The sequence below is a fragment of the Herpailurus yagouaroundi genome, unplaced genomic scaffold (assembly GCF_014898765.1).
Source record: "Herpailurus yagouaroundi ecotype Mexico unplaced genomic scaffold, PumYag 28, whole genome shotgun sequence".
Taxonomy (NCBI): Eukaryota; Metazoa; Chordata; class Mammalia; order Carnivora; family Felidae; genus Herpailurus; species Herpailurus yagouaroundi.
The window spans coordinates 3,096,654-3,105,998 of record NW_024412376.1 but is presented as its reverse complement, the minus strand read 5'-3'; the positions used below and the strand labels follow the sequence as shown (position 1 = coordinate 3,105,998).

The window sequence follows — 9,345 nt, the reverse complement described above, 5'->3', positions numbered from 1 at the left end:
AACAAGATATTACCAAATCTAATTCAACAGTATATAAAAAGAATTACTCACCATGATCAAGTGGGATTTATTCCTGGGTTGCAAGGCTGGTTCAATATTCACAAACCAATCAATGTGATACACTGCATTAATAAAAAAAGAAAAGAAAAAAAAAAGGATGAGAACCATATGATCCTGTCAATAGATGCAGAAAAAGCATTTGACAGAATACAGCATCCAGTCTTGATAAAAAACACTCAACAGAGTAAGTATAGATGAACCATACCTGAACATAATAAATACCATATGTGAAAGACCCACATCTAATATAATCCTCAATGAGGAAAAACTGAGAGCCTCTCTCCTACAGTCAGGAACAAGAAAAGGATGTCCATTCTCACCATTACTATTTAACATAGTATTGGAAGTATTAGCCTCAGCAATCAGACAAAAAAAGGAAATAAAAAATATCCAAATCAGCAAGGAAGAAGTCAAACTTTCACAATATGCAGACAACATGACACTCTAGGTAGAAAACCTGAAAGACTCCACCAAAAAAATTGCTAGAACTAATACATGAATTCAGCAAAGTCACAGGATGTAAAACAAACATACATAAATCTGTTGCATTTTTATACACCAATAATGAAGCAGCAGAAAAAGAAATCAAGGAATCTATCCCATTTGCAATTGCACCAAAAACAATAAGATACCTAGGGATAAACCTAACTAAAGAGGTAGGGGTGCCTGGGTGGCATAGTTGGTTAAGAGGCCGACTCTTGATCTCGGTTCAAGTCATGATCTCACAGTTTGTGAGTTTAAGCCTATGTTGAGCTCTGCACTGACAGTGTAGAGCCTGTTTAGAATTCTCTCTCCCTGTCTTTCTGTCCCTACCCCACTCATGCTCTCTTTCTCTTTCTTTCAAAGTAAATAAATAAACTTTAAAAAAATTTTTTTAAGCTAAAGAGGTAAAAGGTCTATACTCTGAAAACTATAGAAGCTTATGAAAGAAATTGAAGAGGACACAAAGAAATGGAAAATCATCCAATGCTGATTGATTTGAAGAACAAACATTGTTAAAATGTCCATACACCCAAAGCAGTCTATATATTTAATGCAATCCTTATGAAAATACGACCAGCATTTTTTGCAGAGCTAGAACAAATAATGCTAAGATTTGTATGGAACCACAAAAGACCCCAAATAGCCAAAGCAACCATGAAAAAGAAAAACAAATTAGAGGCATCACGATTCTGGATTCCAAGCTATATTACAAAGCTGTAGTCATCAAGACAGTATGGTACTGGCACAAAAACAGACACATAGATTAATGGAACAGAATAGAAAAGCCAGAAATGGACCCACAACTATATGGTCAACTCATCTTTGACAAAAGAATATCCCATGGAAAAAAGATGGTTTTTTCAACAAATGGTTTTGGGAAAACGGGATGGGGACACACAAAAGAATGAAACCGGACAACTTTCTTACACCATATACAAAAACACATTCAAAATGGATGAAAGACCTAAAATATGAGCCAGGAAACCATCAAAATCCTAAGGAGAACACAGGCATCAACCTCTTTGACCCTGGCTGGAGCAACTTCCTACCAGACACGTTGCTGAAGGCATGGAAAACAAAAGCAGTGATGAACGACTGGGATTTCATCAAGATAAAAACTGCTGCACAACAAAGGAAACAATCAACAAAACTAAAAGGCAGCCTACATAATGGGAAAAGATATTTGCCAATGACATATGAGATAAAGGGTTATTTTCCAAAATCTATAAAGAACTTATCAAACCCAACACTCAAAAAACGAATAACCCATGAAGACATGGGCAAAAGCCATGAATCAACACTTTTCCAAAGAAGACATCCAGATGGCTAACAGACACATTTTCATTCATCATCAGGGAAATACAAGTCAAAACCACAATGAGATACCACCTCACACCTGTAAGGATGGCTAAAATTAACAACAGGTTTTGACAAGGATGCAGAGAAAGGGAATCCTCTTGCAGTGTCGGTGGGAATGCAAACTGGTGCAGCCACTCTGGAGAACAGTATGGAAGTTCCTCAAGAAACTAAAAATAGAACTACCCTGTGATCCAGCAATTGCACTATTAGGTATTATCAACAATAGCCAAACTATGGAGAGAGCCCAAATGTTCACTGACTGATGAATGGATAAAGAAGATGTGGTATATGTATATATAATGGAATATTACCCAGTCATCAAAAAGAACAAAATCTTGCCATTTGCAATAATGTGGATGGAGCTAGAATGTATTATGCTAAGCCAAATAAGTAATCAGAGAAAGACAAATACCATGATTTCACTAGTATGTGTAATTTAAGAAACAGATGAACATGTGGGGAGGGTGAGAGGGAGAGAAGAGAGGGAAACAAACCATAAGAGACTCTTAATGATAGAGAACAAACTATGGGTTGAGGGAGGGAGGGGGGGATGGTCTAGATGGGTGATGGGTACTAAGGAGAGTCCTTGTAATGAGCACTGGGTGTTGAATGTAAGTAATGAATCACTGAATTCTACTCCTGAAACCAATATTGCACTGTATGTTAACTAACTAAAATTTAAATTAAAAACTCAGTGTGATAAATCACATTAATGTGAATGAAGGAAAAAGTTTTCACCTCAATAGATGTTGAAAAAGTATTTGACAACACCTGTTCATGAAAAAACTCTCAACTAGGTATGGAAGGAATGTATCTCAATATAATAAAGGCCATATATAAAAATCCCACAGCTTACATCATACTCAAAGGTGAAAAACTGAAAGATTTTCCTTTAAAGACCAAGAACAAAGGGTGCCTGGGTGGCTCAGTCAGTTAAGCATCTGACTTTGGCTTAGGTCATGATCTTGCAGTCTCTGAGTTTGAGCACCATGTCAGGCTTTATGCTGACAGCTCAGAGCCCGGAGCCTACTTCAGATTCTGTGTTTGCTTCTCTCTCTGCCCCTCCCCTGCTCATTCCCTCTCTCTGTCTCTCTCTTCTCAAAACATAAATAAACATTAAAAAGAATTTTTTTAATAAAAACAAAGACCAAAAACAAGATAAGAATGCCCACTCCTGACTCTTGCCACTTCTATTCAATTTAATACTGGAAGTCCTAGCTACAGCAATTAGGCAAGAAAAAGAAATAAAAGGCATCTAAATTGAAAAGGAAGTAACAAAATTATATTTCCAGATGACATGATCTCACATGTAAAAAATCCTAAAGACTTCACACACACACACACACACACACACACACACACACATATTAGAAGTAATTAACAAATTCAGTACAGTTGTGGAATACAAAATCAACATTCAAAAATCAGTTTCTATCACTCTTTCCACCATCTTGGAACCTGTGGAAGCCTGCTGGGAACAGGACTCCTATGATGACAAATATGTCTAGAAGGCTGTGGTCCAAAGCCATTTTTGCTGGCTATATGCAGTGTCTGTGGAACCAGAGGGAGCACACACCTCTTCTTAAAGTTGACAGTGTTTATGCTTGAGATGAAACTGAATCCTATCTAGGCAAGAGATGTGCTTATGTGTACAAAGCAAAGAAAAACATGGTGACTCCTGGTGGCAAACTGAACAAAACCAGAGTCATCTGGGGAAAATTAACTCATGCTTATGGAAACAGTGGCATAGTTTGTGCCAAATTACAAATAAACCTTCCTACTAAAGCCATTGGCCACAGAACCTGTGTGATGCTGTACCCCTCAAGGATTTAAATTAGCTGAAAAGGAAATAAACAAATAAATAAATAAATAAATAAATAAGGGTGTAGATTTATTTTCTTGTATTTTTGTTTTAAAAAATCCATATCTATCACTTTTTTTCAGTATAGAAAAATCATTTCTATACATTAATGTGAACCATCCGAAAGGGAAATCAAAGAAATAATCCCTCCACTGCAGCATAAAAAATATTTAGGAATAAATTTAACCAAGTAAGTGAAAGATGTGTACACTGAAAACTATATCAATGGAAGAAATTTAAAGAAGACAAATAAATGGAAAGACATCCATGTTTGTGGATTAGAAGACTTAATATTGAACGCAATCTACAGATCCAATACTATCCCTATCAAAACCCTAATGAGATTTTTTACAGAAATAAAGAAAAATAATCCTAAAGTTCATATGGAAACACAAAAGATACAGAATAGCCAAAGTGATCTTGAGAAAAAAGAACAAATCTGGGGGCATCACACTTTCTAATCTCAAAATATATTACAAAGATAAAGTAATTAGAACACTCTGGTACTGGCATAAAGACAGACATGTAGACAAATGCAGCAGAACAGAGAGCCCAGATAAACCCACACATGTACAGTCAACTGGTCTTCAAAAGGGTGCCAAGAATACACATGGGTAAAATATAGTCCCTTCAACAAAGAGCATTGGGAAAACTGGATATCTATATAAAAAGAAAATAAAATTGGACCTCTATCTTACACAATACATAAAAACAAGCTCAAAATGTATTAAAGACTTAAATGTAAAACTTAACACTATAAAATTCCTAGAAGAAAACAGGGGGAAATTTTGACACTTGGATAGATACCAAAAGTACAAACAACAAAAGCAAAATTAGACAAATGGGACTACATCAAACTAAAAAGCTTCTGCATGGCAAAGGAAACAATAAACAGATGAAAAAGGCAATTTATGGACTGAGAGAAAATATTTTCAACCATATATCTGATAGCTAAAATCCAAAATATATAAGAAACACCTACAACTCAATAGCAAAACATTTTAAAAAGACTTAAAAATATGCAAAAATTTGAATAGGTATTTCTCCAAATATGACATACAAATGGCCAACAGGTATATGAAAAGATGCTTAACATCACTAATCATCAGGGAAACACAAATCAAAACCACGATTAGATATCACCTCACACTAGTTAGGATGGCCACCATTAAAAACACATAAATAAATGTTGGTGAAGATGTGGAGAAATTGGAACCTTTCTACACTGTTGGTGAGAATGTAAAATGGTGCAGCCACCATGGAAAATAGTACTGAGGTGCCTCAATAAAATTAAAAAAAGAGCTACCATAAGTTCCAACAAACTCATTTCTGGGTATAGACCCAAAAGAATTGATATAAGAATCTCTTATGTTAATGGCAACCCTATTCATAACAGCCAAAATACCAAAACAACCCAAATGTCCATCAACAGATGAGTGGATAAAGAGAATGTGGTATATACATACAATAAAATATTATTTAGCCTTAAAGAAATAAGAAAATTCTGGCATTTGTGACAACACAGATGAACCCAGATGACACTATGCAAAGTGAAATTAGCCAATCACAAGACAAATACTTCATGATTCCACTTGCATAAGGTACCTAAAATAGTCAAATCATAGAAACAGAGGAAAGAACAGTGGTTACCAGGGGCTGGGGGTATGAGGAAATGGGAAATTTTTGTTTAATAAATATAAAATTTTAGTTATTCAAGATGAATTAGGTCTAGGGATCTGCTATACAGATCAACAATGTTATGTTGTGTACTTAAAAAGGAAAGGAAAAGGTAAAATTGTCCCTATGTATGGATTACATGATTGTTTATGTAGAAAATCCTAAGGAACCTACAAAAGAAAATTACTAGAACTAATAAGTGAATTTAATAATGTCATAGCATGCCTGTTATCAGTTTATTGCCTCTAATCTCCAAATTCTTCCTTTTAGCCTGCTCTGTGAAAATAGATCTGGGCCTTTTAAGTATTTTTTTCCCCATGACGGTTGGTACTGAAGTTTTGTCAGTAGAGAGTGCTGGAGAGACATTACAGAAGAAGAAGAGTTTTGTTTTCTGGTTCCAGTGTGCTCCTTGGGCACGTTCTCATCAGGAGTACAGCTTCCCTAGCGTCAGGCTGCTAAAACACACAGCTTCTCTTGCAGGGGCCAAGCAGTCCTCAGCAGCCAGCAGCTTCCTCTGCAACCTCACTGTGACTCCTCTTCTGACAGTTTTGCAGCAAAATGCCTCTAGTCAGGGGCTCACAGCTTCTCTAGAACCCTTGGAAGTTTTGTAGTGAGTAGCCAATGAGATACCTCCTACTGAATAGCTCTCCTGGTACCCTAAAGAGTGGATTTCCAGCAAGTCTTCCAGCATTGCTCCCAGCAAATTCTCTGCCATCTAGTGCTGCAACTATGCCCTAACCTGCAAGTTCTGGATCTCTGCCCTGGGGAGGGAGAGAGTCTCTTCTTTAGGTGCTCTGTGTCAGGGCTAGGATTAGTGATTGCTGCTTTTAATTCTCATTCCTATATTCTTTAGAATTCTTTTTATTTCTTACTAGTCAATCCCTCATTGTTATAATCCCTTGTTATAGTTAATAATTCTTTATCTTAAACTGTCCCTGTTCAAATTACTGTGTGGTTGCTTTCTCCTGATTGGACCCAGACTTACATACTCCAGATACATTTTAATATACTGTTGACTAACAATGGTATTTTTATATAGTAGCATCAATCAATAGGAAAATTTCTTAATTTTAAATTTCATTTACAATCACACCAAGAAATATAAAATACTTGGGAATAAATTTAACAAAAAATGGGCAAGACGTCTTCATCGAAAACTACACATTGGGATACCTGGGTGATTCAGTCAGTTGAGCATCTGAGTCTTGACTTCAGCTCAGGTCATCATCTCAGGGCCATGGGATCGAGCCCCGCATTGGGCTCCACACTGAGCATGAACCCTGCTTAACATTCTCTCTCTCTCTCTCTCTCTCTCTCTCTTCCTCTCTCTCTCTTTTTCTCTTTCTCTCACTCTCTCTCTCCTTCTGCCCCCTCCCCCTACTCACACTCTCTCTCTCTAAAATTTAAAAAAATAAAGAAAAGAAAACTACATGTTGCTGAGGGAAATTAAAGAAGACTTAAGTAAATAAGGGATATGCCACACTTAAACATTAGAAAATCGAATGCTTTCACATTGCAATTCTCCCTAAATTTATCTATATATTTAATGCAATTCTAAGCATAATTCCAGGAAACTTTTTTTTTAGAAGTCAGCAAACTAATTCTTAATTTATATGGAAATGTAGAGGCCTAGAAGAGCCAAAGCCATCTTAAAAAAATAAAGAAGAACAAGGGCTTACACAACCTGACTTGAAGACTTATTATAAAGTTACTGTAATCAAAACAGAGAAGTACTGGCATAAGAATTGACAAATAGATGAATGGAAAAGAATAAAGCTCCTAGAAGTAGAACCACACTTATACAGCCATTTGATTTTCAACAAAAACGCCAAAGCAACAAGGAAAGGAAAGTCTATTCAATAAATTGTCCTGGGATAACTGGATATTCATATGAGGAAAAAAAATTAAACCTCAGTTCCTACATCACATTATACCCAGAAATTAATTCAACATGGACAAGACACCTAAATATAAAAGCTGAAACCATAAAGCTTTTGGAAAAGAGAGAGAGAATATCTCCAAAACAAGAGGCAAAGATTTCTTAGGACACTGAAAGTACTACTCACAAAAGAAAATACTGTTACATTGACTTTATCAGAATTTAAAACTTCTACTCATCAAAGATCAGGTTAAAGAAATAAATAGGCAAGTCATCACAGACTGGGAGAAAATATTCACGAAACAAATATCTGACCAAGGCCTGGTACCCAGGCATATTAGTCAGATCGGGCTGCCATAACAAAATACCATTGCCTGCGTGGCTTAACAATAGAAATTTATTATTCATGATTCTGGAGGCTGAGAAGTCCAAGATCACAGTATTGGCTGATTCAGTTCCCTGGTGAGGGCTCTCTTCCTGGCCTCCTCACTGCATCCTCACATGGGGGAGACAGAGACAGAGACAGAGGAGACAGAGAGCGAAAGAGAGAGCTTTTTGGGTCTCCTCTACGGGCACTAACCTCATTACAAAGTCTCCACCCTCATGACTTTATCTAAACTGAATTACCTTCCATAGTCCTCATCTCCAAATACCATCACATGTGGAGCTTATGGATTCAATATGAGTTTTGAAGGGACAAAACTGAGTCCATAGCACCAGGACGTATAAAAAACAATAACTCAACTAAAGACAACAACCCCACCTAAAATATAAGTAAAAGATGTTAACAGACTTTTTTATCTGTATGTGAACACATACATGAATGGCAATAAGCACATGAGAAAGTGTTCAGTATCATTAGTCATCAAGGGAAAGCAGTTAAAACCACAAGATATCACTACATGTTAAAATTAAACAGCCAAAATTTATACGACTGATAACACTAAATGTTAGAGTGGATGTGGAGCAACTGGAACTCTCATATCATTGGAGGGGATGTAAAAAGGTAAACCCACTTTGAAAAAATACACTTTGAAAAATGCCTGGAAGCTTCTTATAAAACTAAGTATAAATCTACCTATGACCCAGCAATGAGAAATGAATATATGTTTATGCAAACATTTGTATAAGAATGTTCACAACAGCATTGTTCTTTTTTTGTAAGATTTTTTTTAGGTTTATTTATATTGTGAGAGAAAGATAGCAAGTGGGGAAAGGTCAGAGAGAGAGACAGAGAGACAGAGAGAGAGAGAATTCCAAGCAGGCTCCACACTACCAGGACAGAGCCTGATGTGGGGCTTGAACCCATGAACCGCAAGATCATGACCTTAGCCAAAGTCTGATGCTTAACCAAATGAGCCACCCAGGCACCCCAACAGTGTTTTCTTTAATAGTCAAACTATAGAAATAGCTCAGGCACCCACTAATAGGAGAATCTGGAATAAACTGCTGATATATGCAACAGCATGGTTAGATCTCAAAACTGTTATGCTAACAGAAAGAAACCTTGCACAAAAGAGTACATAGTGTATGAGTCTATCTATAGAAAATTCTAGAACAGTCAAAGCTAATCTACAATGGAGAAAAAAATCAAAACAGTTGTTACCACTTAGAACATAGAGTTAAGAATTAACTAGGGAGGAGCACAAAGAGACTTTCTGAGGTGCTGAGAATGTTCCATATGTTGCAAGGGTTTGCATTATACAGGACTATGCATTTGTCAACATGGACACTTAAGATTGCATGCTTCCTTATATCTAAATTTTATGCTAAAAAAAACTATAATTCAACATTGAACTCAAGTTAATAATATGCATGTTAATGTACATGGGGGCAGTGTAATGATGTCTCCAGTTAACACTGAAATGGATGGATAGGGGAATGGATAGTTGGAATGAAGTATATTAAAGCAAGTATAGGAAAGTGCTTACAGTGAGAAGTTGGCAGTGAGTGCACAAGTTTTTGCAGTAAAATCCTTTTAACTTTTTTGCATGCTTAGAATATTTCATGATAAAATATTGAGGGA

The 9,345-nt window shown here is 36.3% G+C and overlaps 1 pseudogene; it reads left to right on the top strand.

Moving 5' to 3' along the window:
- Positions 1–3,402: 3,402 nt before the first annotated feature.
- Positions 3,403–3,756, top strand: LOC121034816 (60S ribosomal protein L35a-like; annotated as a pseudogene).
- Positions 3,757–9,345: the final 5,589 nt, after the last annotated feature.